This window comes from Marmota flaviventris, chromosome 2 (genome assembly GCF_047511675.1).
Source record: "Marmota flaviventris isolate mMarFla1 chromosome 2, mMarFla1.hap1, whole genome shotgun sequence".
NCBI lineage: Eukaryota > Metazoa > Chordata > Mammalia > Rodentia > Sciuridae > Marmota > Marmota flaviventris.
The window spans coordinates 6,305,699-6,321,435 of NC_092499.1; the positions used below are offsets into that span (position 1 = coordinate 6,305,699).

At 43.4% G+C, this 15,737-nt stretch overlaps 1 protein-coding gene and 1 long non-coding RNA gene across 4 annotated transcripts in view; both read right to left on the reverse strand.

Moving 5' to 3' along the window:
- Positions 1–15,737, reverse strand: part of Wdr25 (WD repeat domain 25) — a 133,982-nt gene that overhangs the window by 57,381 nt on the left and 60,864 nt on the right. The gene's annotated exons all lie outside the window — the stretch shown is intronic.
- LOC114101636 (uncharacterized) lies at positions 426–10,813 on the reverse strand. The gene is made up of 4 exons (XR_011706519.1): positions 8,376–10,813; positions 6,283–6,380; positions 2,049–2,200; positions 426–549 (listed from the first exon to the last, which is right to left on the reverse strand). It is a non-coding gene; the product is annotated as an uncharacterized lncRNA (long non-coding RNA).

A 15,737-nucleotide genomic window follows, 5' to 3' on the forward strand; every position in this document is an offset into this window, starting at 1 on the left:
TTACTTAGGTCTTCTTTGATTTCTCTTAGAGTGTACAGTTTGAAAGTGAAAAAAACTTATACGTCTTTTGTCAAATGTATCCTGAGTAATATCATTTTAAAAAATTTTTTTAGTTATAGATTAACACAATATTTTTATTTATTTATATTTATGTGGTGCTGAGGATTGTATGCTAGGCAAGCGCTCTACCACTGAGCTACAACCCCAGCCCTGATCTCATACTTTGATGACACTGATAATGGGTTTTTTCATTGTAATTTCAGATTTTTTTCCAGTGTGTAGAAATTCAATAAATTTTTGTATGCTGACCTTGAACTCTGCAGCCTTACTGAACACTCCCATCTTAGTTCTGGAAGCTGTTTTATAGATCCAAGGGAACTTTCAACACAGCCTATAGTGTCATCTGCAAACAGCCTCACCTCCTCTCTGGGGAACTGTATGCCTTCTGCTCTCCTGATTCGCTGGCTCTCTCTCCAGCCGCGCCAATGACGTGTGCCCACCAGTGCCGCTCACCTCAATGCCTCTTACCAGCTCGAGGAAGTCCTGGCTCTAGTTTGCGAAAACGACTTTTATCAGGAATGAACACTGGCTACTGTCAAAATGCACCTACTGAAATGATCATATCATTTTTCTTTTCTAGTTGATCATTAATATTATAGTTCAGTCATTAATGTTGAGTCACACTGATTGATCATCAAATGTTGAACCAAGCTTACATTCCTGGGACAAATCCTACTCAGTCTCAATATTTTAAGGACCTAGAGTTGAAATGATTCACTCATATTTTACTTAAAAATTCAGCATCTGAGTTCATGAGAGATACTGGTCTGTGGCTTTCCCTTATCTGTTTTTCTTGGTTTGGTATCAGAGTAATGATGTCCTCATAAAGTGAACTGGACGTGTTTCCTCTCCTTCATAGTCTGGAAGGTTTGTGTAGAAGTCTGTACCTGCTAGTGCTGCTGTAACAAAGCACCAACTGGGTGGCCTGAGTAACAGAAAGTGATCCTCTGCCAGTTCTGAAAGTTAGAACTCTGCAATGCAAGTACTGGCAGGGTTGGTCTCTTCTGAGGGCTGTGAGGGAGGACCGGGTCCAGGCCTTCTCTTTGACATGTCTGGGGCTGTCTTCAAGTCTGTGTGCCATTTGCCTTCTGAATGTCTCTCTCCAGATCTCCCCCAGTCAAGTAGGATTAGGACCTACTGTGACCTCCTTGTGATTGGATTGCCTCTGTAATTGCCCTATCTCCAAATAAGGCTACAATCTGAACTACTGGGGGTGAAGACTTCAAAATACAAATCTGGGGGTAGGGCACAATTCAACCAATAACAAGTTGGTATTATTTCTTCTTAAACGTTTGGGAGAATTCATGAGTCAAGGCATTTGGCCCCATAGTTTGCACCCCAGGAAGATTTCTAACCACAAATTCAATTTTTTTTTTTTAAATAAATGAGGCTTTCTGGAATGCCTTTTTCTTCCTGAGTGGGCTTTTATTATTTGGGTCTTTCAGGGGACTTATTCACGTCACCTAATTTGTGGAATTCACTGGCATAAAGCTGATCATGTACCACCTTAGTATCATTCAACATCTGCAGGATCTGTGAGCAAGTCCTTTCATCACTCCTGATATGGATAATCTCAACCCTCCTGCTTTTATTCTGAACCCAGCTAAAGTTAGTTTTAATCTCTCATTAGTCTGAAAGAACCACTTTTTTGATTCACTGATTTTTCTCTACTAATTTTCTGTTTTCTATTTCAATTATTTCTGATCTTATCTTTGTTTCCTTGATTTTGCTTATTTGAGTTGAATTTGCTCTGATTTTTCTGGTTAGGTGGAAACTTAGATCACTGAATTGAAAATGTCTCCTCTACTAATATAAAGCATTTGATGATATAAATTATGATCTGAGAACTATTTTAAATATATCCTACAATTTTTTATATACTGTGTTTTTGTTTTCATTGATTTCAAAACATTTTCTAATATCCCCATCGGTTTTTCTACCTTGACCTATGGAATGTGTGTTGTTTAGCTGGGTGCAGTGGCACACACCTGTAATCCCAGACACTCAGGAGGCTTAGGCAGGAAGATGGCAGGATCAAAGCCAGCCTGGGCAACTTAGCAAGACTCTGCCTCAAAATAATAAATAAAAAGGGCTAGAGACATAGCTCAATTATAGACCATTCCTGTTTCGATTCCCAATACTGCAAAACAAACAAACAAAAAAGAGCGTTATTCTAATTTACATTTCTCTAATTACTACAGATGTTAAACTCTTTTTTTTTTCTTCATATATTTGTTGACCATTTGTATTTCTTCTTTTGAAAAGTATCTGTTCAGATCCTTACCCATTTATTGACTGAGTTATTTGTGGGGGAGGGTGTTGTTTTGTTTTGTTTTGGTGTTAAGCTTTTTGAGTTCTTTGTGTATCCTGCAGATTAATGCTTTATCTGAGGTGCAGGTGGCAAAGATTTTCTCCCATTCTGTAGACTCTCTCTTCATCTCCTTGTTTCCAAAGAAGCTTTTTACTTTGATGCCATACCATTTATTGATTCTTGGTTTCTACTTCTTGCACTGTAGGAGTCTTATTAAGGAAGTCAGTTCCTAAGCTGACATGTTAGAGTGTTGGGCCTACATTTTGGTCTAGAATGTGCAGGGTCTCTGGTCTAATGCCTAGGTCCTTGATCCACGTTCAGTTGAGTTTTGTGCAGGGTGAGAGATAGGGTTAAATTTCATTCTACTACATGTGTATTTCCAGTTTTCCCAGCACCATTTCACTCCACCAGAATGGCAAACATCAAGAATACAAGTAATAATAAATGTTTGTTGAGGATGTGGGGAAAAGGGTAATCTCATACATTGTTGGTGGGCTGTAAATTAGTGCAAGGAGTCTGGAAAGCAGTTTGGAGATCCCTTTCAAAAAAAACAAGAATGGAACCACCATTTGAACCAGCTATCCTATTCCTTGGTATATATCAAAGGAGTTAAAATCCGCATACTACAGTGACACAGCCACATCAATGTTTATAGCAGCTCAATTCACAATAGCTAGATGCCCATCAACAGAATGAATGGATAAAGAAATTGTGGGAGATATATATGTATAAAATGGAATATTACTCAGCCATAAAGAAGAATGACTTTATGACTTTTGCTGGTAAATGGATGAACCTGGAGGCTTTCAGGCTAAGTGAAATAAGCCAATCCCCAAAAAACCAAAAGTCAAATGTTCTCTCTGATATGTGGATGCTGACCTACGACAGGGGGAGGAGGGTAAGAATAGAATTCCGTGTATTAGACAGAGGGGAATGAAGGGAAGGGAAGGGAGGAGAGACAGAAACAGGAAAGACAGTGGAGTAAATCTGACCTAACTTTCCTATGAACATACATGAATACACCACAGTGAATCTCCACATCATGTACATCCACAAGGCTGGGATCCTAATAAGAATAAGATATATTCCTGGGCTGGGGTTGTGGCTCAGTGGCAGAGCACTTGCCTCGCACATGTGAGGTACTGGGTTCGAGCCTCAGCACTACATAAAAAATACACAAACAAAATAAAGATATTATGTTCATGTATAACTAAAAATATTTTTTAAAAAAGATATATTCCATGTTTGTATAAACACATCAAAATAGATTTTACTGTCATGTAAAACTAAAAACAACCAATAAAAAGAAAAAAAGATTTGTGTGTTGTTTAGTTTCCAAACATTTGGGGATTTTTCTGATATCTTCATTGCTGGTTTTTAATCTAATCCCTTCTTAGTTGAGAATATGCTTTGGTTTATTCCAATCCTTTTGAATTTGCTGACAGACTTTTTTAAGGCCTGTCTTGGTGGATACTCCACATGCACTTGAGAGAATGTGTGTTCTGTTGCTATTGTGCAGGGCCCCTCGAATGCCAGTCAGGCTAAACTGGGTGACAGCGCTGTTCTGCGCTTCTCTGTCTTCACTGATTTTCTATCTACTTGATCTATTGGTTATTGAGAAAGGGATGCTGAGCTCTCCAACAATACGTGTGGATTTTACTATTTCTCCACTGTGTTCTGTCATTTTTTCTTCATATAGTTCACAGCTCTCATTCAGCATGGGTATAAATGCTTAAGCACATATTCTCTGTGTTCCCAGTGCCAGGCACCTGACACCCATCCTGTGGTAGACGGCCCCCTCTGTTGTCATAAGAAGACTCTCCTCTTTGTGCCCCTGAAAATAGTCTTTGTTCTGAAAATTTGCTTTGTCTGACATTTTTAAAATTTTTTTTTTAGTTGTAGATGGACAGAATGCCTTTATTTTATTTATTTTTATGTAGTGCTCAGGATGGAAACCAGTGCCTCACACAGGCTAGGCAAATGCTCTGCCACTGAGCCACAGCCCATGCCCCAACTCTGACATTTATCTAGTCATCCAGCTTCCTTTTATCAAAAGTTTAGGTGATCTTTTTCCATCCTTTTCCATTTAACCTTTTTGTCTTTCCAATTCAAGTGGGTTCATTATAGGATTTGTATAATTGTGTACTGCCTTTTCATCTGACCTCATGATCTTTGTCTTTTAAATAAGTGTTTAGATCTTTTCATCCATTATTGATATGGTTGGGCTCAAATCTTACTATTTGCTTTCAAAATTATCCAATCTGTTTTTTATTCCTTTTTTTTTTTTTTTTGATCTTTTGTTACTTCACTTCCCGTTGCTAGACTTACAAACATAAGTCTTTCTGTCTTTGTCTAATTACCAGTTGCCTTAAGGTTCGCAGCATCCATCTTCCACATATCCCAGTCTCCTCCTGAGGAACATCACCACTTTCCTTATACACAAGAGCCATGAAACACATCATCCCCCATCCCAGCCCCTGTGCTTTCATCGTATCTTTTACATCTCCACATGTTATAAACTGCGCAATAAATTATTGTTTTTATTTTAACAGTCAATCATCATTGAAAGTGATTTTTAAAGAAGAACAAAGAGTATTTTGCATTTACCCACATAATTTAGCATTTCATGTCACCACGGCTCTGCGTACATACAGATTTCTACCTGGTATCGTTTTCCTTCTGCCTCAAGGACTCCCTTTATTAATATTTCTTGTAATGCAAGTTGCTTGTAATGCTGATGATGAATCACTTCAGCTTTTACGTGTCTGGGAAAGTATTCCACCTCTCCTTTTAAAGAATATTTCACTGGATATTAAATTCTAGGTTGATGGCAGTTTTTGGTTTTGGTTTTCCTTCCAGTACTTTAAAATTGAGTTCCTCTGTCTCTTCTGGCATTCTTTCCGATGAAAAGTTTAGGGTCGTTCTTGTCTTTGCTCCTCTATATGTAATACTTTCCACCCTGCTCCTGCCACTTTTAAGATCCCCCCCTTTATCACTGATGATAAGAAATTCCATTCTGATATCCTTTCGTGAGCTTTCTTCATGTTTCTTGGACCAGGGGTTCACTAAAGCTCCTGGGTCTGTGATTTTCATCAAATAGAAAACTTTCAGATATTATTTCTGTAACTACCTATTCTGCTGAGGACTCCCATCTCATGTGTTTTGGGTGAAAATGAACTTGTCCCACAACTCACAGATTCTCTGTTCGAGCTTTTGCTCTCTGAATTTCATTTTGGATAGTTTCTTCATCTTCAAGTTTGCAAATGTTTTGTTTTACAGTTTTATCTGAGTTTTACCTCATGTGTCGTATTTTTCATTAAAGACTTTTTTCAGTCTCATGAAGTTCAGGTTGACTATCTCCATGTCTCTTCTTAACATGTCCATTGTTTTATCTACAGTATCTTTAAAATAGTTGGTTTAATGTGCTTGTTTACTAATTACGCCTCTGTGCCCTTTCTGGGTCTGGACCTGCTGATTTTTCTTTCTCTCTCTCTCCCCTCCCCCCCACCCCCACCCCCTCCTGCTTCATGTTATTCTACTTCTTTGCATTTTCTTTACATCTTTATTTGGAAGCCAGACATGGTGAATTTTACTTTACTGGATGCTTTAAATTTCTATACTCCTATAAATAAACACTCTTTCAGTTTGTTCCGGGACATAATTAAATTGACTGGAAACATATGCTTCTTGTCAGGTATCAGACCAGCATTTAGTTTAGGGCCATTTTATCCCATCTGAGTCCACTCCCTTGTGGACTGTGAGGATCTGCCACTCTGGCTTAGGGGAAAGTGAACTTTGCTTAGAGTTATGAGATCCAGGATTGTTCTACCTGTTCCTTCCGGGCAGTTCTCGTCCTGCCTTGAGGAGCACACACACACACACACACACACAAGCTGCTCCAGTCTTTCTACCTTTTTAGATGTTTGCGTTGGAGCATAACTGCAAGCATAGTAGTAACCTCTGTGATCCTTCAGGGCATTGATCCCACGGTCAGGTCAGCCCGAGGAACCTAGGAAGATGATGTTTCAAAATAAAAATTTTAAAAGGTAAGGGTATATAGCTTATTGGTAAATTGCTCGCCTAGGTGTGCAAGGCCCTGGGTTCCATTCCCTAGTACCAAAAAATAATAATAATAATAATTAAAAATAAAAAAGACTGGAAAAAATATCCTGTCCTTATTACTCCATCTTAACTAACCAAAAGTTATATAAGTGATTTAGAAATGTGTGATTTAATTACTATCCAGAGTTTTTCTTTTTGTTCAGTATCTTATTTTTTACTTGATTCCTTTTAAACATCCTGAGACTTGTTTCATAGTCTCCTTAGCAAAGCAGCATTCAAAGCTGACGAGCTTGTGAGTATGTCTGTTCTACATGTGTAGTCCACACACTACTCTGGTCTACCCCTCCCAGCTTGTCTAGCTGTTCATCCATCTACTACTTAGAGAAGGGTATTAAAATCTTCAACTATGTGAAGGATTCTTACTTTGTTTAGTTTTGTTTTGCTTTGTGGGGGGGGAGGGGATACCAGGGATTGAACCCAGGAGAACTGAGCCACATCCCCAGCCCTTTGATTGATTGATTGATTTGTTGTAGATGGACACAATGCCTTTATCTTGTTAGCTTATTTTTATGCAGTGCCAAGGGTCAAACCCAGTGCCTCACAAGTGCTAGGCAAGTGCTCCACCACTGAGCCACAACCCCAGCCCCTCAGCCCTTTTTTTGAGACATGGTCTCGCTGAGTTGCTTAAGGCCTTACTAAATTGCTGAGGCTGGTTTTGAACTGTCAATCCTCCTGCCTCAGCCTCCCGAGCCACTAGGACTACAGGTGTGCACCATCATACCCAGCTTGTTTTGACTTTAATTCTGTGACAGATTTCTGCCAAGCGTTTGGACACTGCTACCAGGTATGTATACAAGTGTGCTGACTTCCAAAACAGTGATCCTCTCGATGCCTTCACTGAGGGAACATCTGCCTCTGCCATCCTGAGGTCCACATTACCCAGCAGTTTGACAGTCCTTCCAGACTTCTTGTGCTGGCCATTTGGATGTTCTTTGTCCCACCAATTTGCTTTTACCCTATCAGAACCTTCTCAGCAGCACGTGGCTGCCTGTGCTTCTGAATCTACCTGACATCTCTTTCCATCCACTTTTCAAGTAATTGTTGACTTGATCAGATTTACAGCTATCGTTTTGCTATTTATTTCCTTTTTTTTTGGGGGGGGGGTGCTAGAGATTGAACTCAGGGGCACTCAACCACTGAGCCCCATCCCCAGCCCTATTTTATATTTTATTTAGAGACAGGGTCCCACTGAGTTGCTTAGCCCCTCACTGTTGCTGAGGTTGGCTTTGAACTCTCAATCCTCCTGCCTCAGCCTCCAGAGCTTCTAGGATTACAGGCACACACCACCACACCCAGCTTATTTATTTCCTTACTTAACCTCTTTTTTTATTCCTCTTTTCCTCCTCTCTTTTGGAATAACTGAATATTTTCACCATTCTATTTTATCTATTGGCTTTTTTTGTTTACATTATTTTTTTAATGGTTGCTCTACGGATTAAAACATACATTCTTAACATTTTATAATCTGCTCACAGTTGATATTGTACCAATTCACATTAAAAAGCTGGCATCTAACCTAACTCCATTAAGTGGAAAACTGAATAATGACACTTATAGCTATATAAATGTACTTTGGTGTGTATGAATGTAAGTCAACACCAATAATACAAGAATGACTTAAAATGAAGGCAAGTTGTTTTTTTTTTTTTTTCTAAGAAAAAAGCGAATTATTAAAAGGAAACTACAAATAGACTTTCAAAACCTGAGAGGAAATTTAAAAAAAAAAAAAACTCTACATGTCCTTTTACCAGCTTCCATATTTTATAGTCACTGGACATATCAAACCACAAAATGCAGCTTTTTTTTTTTTTTGCTTTAAATAGTAGATGCATTCTTTTTAAGGTGAAAAAAAATAATCTTTTCTATTTTCCCACACACTTACCATTTCCAGTGCTCTTCATTCCTGGTTGAAGGTCTGAGCTCTTATCTGGCATCTTGTTCCTTCCCTTGAAGAACGTCCTTCAGCCTTTCTGTGATACAACTCTACTGGCAATGAATTCTCATTCATTTTCATTTATCCACAACGTCTGCATTTCATTTGTGTTCTCGGGAGGAGATAGAATCACAGCTTGACATGTTTTTGTGCTCAATCAGCACATCAGGGTACCGTTCCATCGCCTCTAGACCTCATAATTTCTGATGAGACGTCGGTGATTTTCATGTTATTTTCCTCCATATGACATCCATTTTTCTCTGATTTCAAGGTTTTCTCTTCATCTTCTATTTCCAGAGGTCTGGCTATGATGTGCCTGGGTGTGCTTTTCTTTACATTTATACTGTTTGATGTTTGCATGGTGTTTTTTTACATCTGTGTGTCTGTGTGTGTGTGTGTGTGTGTGTTTATTACAAAATTTGAGAGCTTTTTTGATGTTATTTATTAAAAATACTTTTTCTTCCCCATTCTCTCTTAGCTTCTGGAACTCCAATTACTTATATATTAAACAGATCTTCCAATAATGTCCACAAGTCCCTGAATATCTTTTCCTTTTTTCTGTTGTCAGGTTGAATAGTCTGTACTGATTTATCTCCAAGTTCACGGACTCTTTTTTTCTGTCATTTCCATTCTGTTATGTAATCCAAGTGCTACATTCTTAGTCTCAGATATGGTATTTTTCAGTTCTAGGATTTTTCTTACACTTTCTATTCCTCTACTGAGGTTTCCTCTATTTTCACTTGTTGTGATGAAAGTTTCCTATATGCCCCGGAGCACATCTACGATGGCTGTTTTAGAACACTTGTCTGCTAATTTCAACATCTGCATCATTGTGGGAGCAAAACTGCATTCCCTCTCCCTCCCCACCTCTCCTATGTGTGTGTGTTACTGAGGATTAACCAGGGGCTTCGCACATGCTAGGCATGTGCTCCACCACTGAGCTATATCCCCAGTTCTTTTTAAATTTTATTTTGAGACAGGGTCTTCCTAAGTTGCTGAGGCTAACCTCAAACTTGTGACCCTCCTGCCTCAGCCTCCAAACTAGCAGAGATTACAGATGTACATCACCACCCGAGGCAGCCTTTTTCTTAAATATGAATCCCCTTTTCTGTTTTTGCTTTATATAATAATTTTGGATAGAATACTGGACATTATAAAGGTTTGTTGTATTAACTCTGGATTCTTTTATGTTCTTTTGAAACATACTGATTTAAAAAAACAAAGCAGTTAACACCTCTACTCAAATTTCAAACTCCATTCTTCCTCCTCCCCGTAATACACAGCAGTAAAAATTTCTATTCAAATCTCTCAGCCTTAGTTGAGCTGCATAGTCTGTCCCATACATGGGTTCGGGAGCCATCCAGAAATTTGGATAGAGTCTATACAAAGAATCTGTGGTCTACCTCTCTGACTTTTTCTTTCTCATATTTCTATCCTCACTTTACAAGTGCTGTGGTCACCCAAGCACCCAGGTGCTGTCCTCAGGCCAGTAACATTGCTCAGGCAGAAAAATATAAAAGTAGGAAACTCACACAGAGCCCTTTCCTTCTTCTAAAAGAAACTTTGTCTGGTTTCTGCCTGCTTTTTGTTGTTATCCAGTACCTCCAAGTGTTGTCATAGGTGTGACACAGAGTTTGTGATTATTAGCCATGAGTACTAATAACCATGGCAGGGTTAGTCTGTAGATCTATTGTCTTATTACTGGAAGCCAGAACTGATTTTAAGCAACTGTTGCATGGTAATGGAGAGTAACACCTCACCCACCTCCTCCTTCATGTCAGCTCTGTATGTACTCTATTACCTCATTACTTCAGAAAACATCTTTTCCACAACCATTATCATGGCAGGAATATTTAGGAGAGCAAGGGGATCAGAGGTTTTTGTTCTGTAGGTAAGCCACTGTGTCACAGACAAGAGGAAGGCCAGTGTGATTAACAAACCAGTCTCATTCACTGCAGACATGAACCTGGAACTAGCAATGAACTGAAGAGCTCTGCCATGATATTACCCTCACCCCAACAGCTTTACAAGACTCAGAGAGCTGAGAAGGCCGTGGGGTTTCTAGCACCCACAGCACAGGAGTTTCAAGTGATTTCATTCATTCTGAAAAGCAAGGTACTCTGGCAGAAGCCTGGTGACAAGGGGCTCACATTTGCAGAAACAGCAAGAGCAAAGGAAGCGTTTGCATTTTGCACCACCCTCCTGAGCACTTCTTGGAATATTTTCTATGTCAAAAGATGCAAGATCTCTCAACGTAAAGGTTGAGGAGAAACTTGATCAGAATCTGTAAGTACATGAACTAATTATGCAGAGAATTCCAAGAAATTATTCTCTCTATTCAATAAGGTCAAAACAAAGGAAAGGAGTTTTAAATGTCAACAGAGGCTGTAAAAGGGCAAAGAAGAATTTTCTCAGAGTAAAAAGGATGAAGAGCAAGACATCACAGAGGGAGCTAAGGAGTGCAAGGAGAGCCAGAGGGTCACAAAGCGGGGTCGTTGGCCAGCAGTGCAGCTCTGAGAGGTGAAGAGTCTGTCCAATGAGGGGAATTGGGGGGGGGGGGGGGGGTTTTAAGAAGTGGTCCATCCTATTTTCAAAAGCATCCAGTCCTGGAGGTTACTCTGAGACAAGATCCATTAGCACGCCTTCACTTCCAGGTGACAGCCACCATGTCGTGAAGACACTCTGGGCCAGGAATGCTTTGACACACTCTGCAAGAATTAACTCAGTCCTCACCAGAAGCCTGTGGAATGGGTCTCATGAGCTATACAGGGAAGAGGTTCTCCTTCCCAGGTCATGCTCCAACAGGGACAGGCAGGCAGTCTGGTTCAAGAGTCTGCAGGGTCAGCCTCCACCTGCAGTGTCCCCCAAAGGTCCAGCCACAGCTCTAATCCTATGCTCTGAAGTAATACAACTTTTTAAGCCGGATGAACCCTCCTCCCTGAAGGCCTCTCAGCTGTTCCATAATGATCTCCCTCACAAAAGAAAAGTCTCATGACTTGGTTGTCCAGAGCACCGCATCCTCCTACATGCCCTTTCTCCCTCACCTGTTGGCTCTGTCTTCAAAATGTGCCCCAAATCCCACTGTCTGTCAGCATCTCTGCTGCCACTGTCTCTCCTATCCCTGTGGGGTTGCAAAAACCTCAAAGCTAAGACTCCGTTTCATTAAAAAAAAAAAAAAAAGCAGTTATGCAGATGGAGGCCGGTGGTGGCTGTCGACCACTGTGGATGCATTTAATATCCACGAGCTATGTGCTCAAAAGTGGTGAAGATGGGGAATAGTATTTGGTTCTTCCAGAATAAACTTTTTGAGAAAAAACAAAACAAAACAGCTTCTCCATGTCCACTCTTGCCCCCCAGTGCACTGCCACATGGCAAGCTGAGTGTGTCTGAACCAGGAGTCAGGGCACTTCTCTCCTCTGCGAGAATGCTCTCCAGGGGTTCCCATCATACTGGAATAAATGCCATGTCACCTTTCGGACTCCTCTCCAGCCACGATGGCCTCCTGGCTGTTCTGCACATGCATCATCTCCCCCCTGGGGGCCTGTGTACCTGCTCTCCCTCACCTAGATGCTCTTCTCGAGACAGACGCTGGCTCAGGTCACTACACCCAGATGCTCCCCAGACCACAGCCTCACCACGGCCTCCACCAGATGCCTCCAGCTCTGTGGTGACCTCCCTCAGCTGGCTCCACTGTCTTTAGTGTGTGTTTCTTCCTAATTTATATGTTTATTTAATTTTTTGTCTGTTTGGTGTCTTTTTCTCCTGCTTAAACCTAAGCTCCAGGAGTTGAGAGATATCGTCTGTTTTATTCACTTCTATATCCCAGTGCTTGAAATGAGTCTGGCACCTAAGAAGTCAATGAATGTCTGTCTGTCTGATGGATGAAGGCATGGATGGATGGATGGATGCATGGATGGATGGATGGATGGATGGACGGACGGATGGACGGACGGATAGATGGACGATGGACGGATGGATGGATGGATGGACGATGGATGGATGGTAAAGGGGTGGTGGCTGTCGGCATGGAATGGGTGGACAGGTACATGATGAAGCACTTTTAAGCACCTCCCTGGGTTGAATATCACATGTGTCCTTGGGCCACAGGCCTCTCCCCTCTGTGCTGTGCACAGTCTGAGAACAAAGAGTAAAAGGAGTGTGGGACTGCCCCTACTCTTTTAGCTTAAGAAGGACTCCTTCCTTCATTAACTGGGGGGAGGAAAGGGTATGGCCTTGTCAGAATGAGCAGCAAAAATATCACACCTTATATTTACATTTGTGCACTGTGTTCCACAGCACTTTTCCAAACTGCAAACATGCACTCTCACAGAGGCTCGTGAGGCTGCCCAGACAGTCATCATCTCCATTCTACAAATGTAGAAACAGAGGCTAGAAAAACTGGGTGACTCTCATTCACCCCCTGGGATTATTCAGCAGACATTTGCTCAAGGGCCACCATGTGCCTTGGACTTGCTCACTGCTAAATGCCTATAGAACAAAAGAACTCATGAGAACCTAGTAGAAGGGCAACACAAGAGCAATCTGACAGCTGGGCCAAGCCCTGTGGAAGAGCAGACCTGGGTTCAGGGCTCACAGCAACAAGAGGAATGGATGCACTTGTTTCCACTGGGCCGGGGGGGGGGGGGGGGGGGGGGGGGGGGCTCCTGCTGAGGAGGGTGACAGACATGGGAAGCAGGTATCTCCTGACAGTGGAGGGCATAGGCAAGGCCTGTGGAGGGAACAGCAGCACAGGCCAGAGGGACTGGCAGCCAGTTGTCTGGAGCCCCAGGTGAAGAAGCAGAGCACAGGAGCAGGCAAAACAGGAGTCCCACAGAGCCTGGCAAACAATGGCAAGAGTTGGCCATTTTTTTCTTCTACATAAAATGGAAGGCTACTATAGGGTCTTTAAGCAGCAAGCAAAGTGATAAATCAGACTTTCATTTTCAGAGGGCTCTCTGGCTGCCTTAGGAGAAGCCAGAATAACACATTGAGACCATCAGAGAGTGGATCCAGAGGGTAGAGCACAGGCCAGGGCCCTGTGGGTGCAGGCGAGCCAGAGAGTCATGGCACATGGGATGTTCATCTGGGAGAAGGACCACTGGGACCCAGGGGTAGACTGCAGTGCTAATGGGGCAGGAGAGTGGCTGAGAAGGTAGGTGTCACAACACACAAAGGAACAGCAGGTGCAGGGAGGAGATTCTGGTCACACCCATCACACAAGGCAGGGGCAGCCCAAGCCTGGGCCTTTTCATTCCTACCACCACAGCCTGGGCCCCCTTGACAAGTGACAGCACATGTCCACATAGGACAGCACTGGAAGCTGCTTTAACATCCCCCATCTGTGTCTTCCACATGTAGGGACCAGGGGCTGTTCCTGGCAGGTACTGAGGGGGGCTCCCTGAATAAGGTCTGATTTGGGGTACTGAACCCAGGGCCTCTGCTCTACCACTGAGTATGCCCCTCGCCAAGCACAGTCTACTTTAGCTCTGATGGCCACCGGCCTAATTCCTCTGAAGGCCCAGTGTGAGTGGGGCACTGGGGTCCGGTATCACACACAGCCACATCCTATGCCACAGGCCTCCTGAACTCAGCCTCTGTGGAGAACCAGCTCAGATGGCCTCCCCTGTGCAACGGTCAGCCAGGACAGGGCCCAGAATGGAGGTGACCACTCTCAAAAGTGTGAACACCCAGGTCCCACTGCCATGGTAACTCCACAGGCCAGCTCCCGGCTGCTTCTGCTCCCCGAGGAGGTTTTCCAGGGCAGGTCTGTGGGCAGAGTCCAGAAGGCCCCCCGCTGCGAAGCCAGCCTCTCTGATGGAGTTGGAAGGGATCTTTCCATGTACATGAAAATGAGTTTCAGACCCTCACCCTAAAGGCCCATCAGAGGCCCAGTGAGGAGGCACTTTCCACGTCTCCACCTGTGAGCCCTTCTGTGGCTGTGGGCTTTGGACAGGCATACCACACTCAGCGGGGCTGTGAACAGAACCAGGCAGTGGGAATGCCTCCAGTGACAAGGGGGTCCCTGCCCTGCCCAGCAGAATCCCTCCTGTCACAGACGTCATTTGACACCACTTTCTAGCTGTGTTCTTCACAACCCGTGGCCTCACACAGGCCCTCCTCTCTACCTGAAGCACCCCCACCCCCACCCCCACCCCTGATTAGCCCCAGTTCTCCCTCCAATCGCAGGTGAGATGCTCCTTCTCCCAACCTATGCAGGCCTGGTCCAGCCTGATGGATGGTCCCACAGCACCATGCACCATCTGATAAAGATCTGGTGGCTATCTGGCCTCCCCACTCTTTGGGATGAGTAAAGAGTGGCCTCGCGGTCACTGAGGTAATCAGTGGCACCATGCCGCCGAGTGAGCAGCTGAGTCTCCGTTTCGGCCACTCTCCTTCCCCTGTTGTGCCATTTGCCATGCTTTTCTAACATGAAGACACACATGCATTTTATTATCACCCCAGGGCCACCGGCTTTAAATATTCTACATGTCTTGGACAGCCAGGAGCTCACACAGGTGACAGACTCCTCTCAGCCCTCCTATCCCTAGGAGGTGATATAACTGGGGCATGTCACAGATGAGAGACTCAGGCTCCAAGCAGGAGGAAGGTGGTGACTCAGGGCCAGAAGCCCATGCTTCCCTTCCTGGAGTGCTTTTCACCTGGCCAAACATTACAACCCAGGCAGTGGGAAGGTACTGGACGGCAGTGGCATTGGAGCCGAGTCTCACAGGTGAGCACTGAGGGCCTGCAGGATCTTAGGCGCTCCATGCGGTCCTACAATCTCACTGAACATGCAAGTGGGCATTCTGCTTCCTCCACTTAACGGTTTCCAATGTTCTTAAAAACTCCAGTTTTCAAAAGTGCAGTTGTGCATCAGTTCCAGGAGCAGAGAGCATAGTTATGGCAGGTGACTTGAACCTGACCATTTTCCCTGGTGCAACAGCTGCGTGCACACAGCAGGAGGACTTAACAGCCTGATTCAGCACGGTGGGAAGGAGTAAATTGCTTGAATCTGAGAAATACATTACCTCAATCTCACAAATGGTTTTTGAAAATCATTAGGTAACAGAAATGTCTTTCTGCAGGCCCAGCATTTGCTGCCTCCCCACCCTGCTAGATGCCACTCCATGTCACTGCATCAGGCTCCACCAAACCCAGAGCACCAGGGCCTGAGGTGGCGGCAGGCTGAGCCCCTCAGCTCAGACTGCCCTCACACACATCTGAAAGACAAGCAGAATGTCCTCCCAGCCATCCCATCTCTGTCAACCCAGAGACACTGGTGAACTGCAGACCACAGCAAGGAGCGAGCCC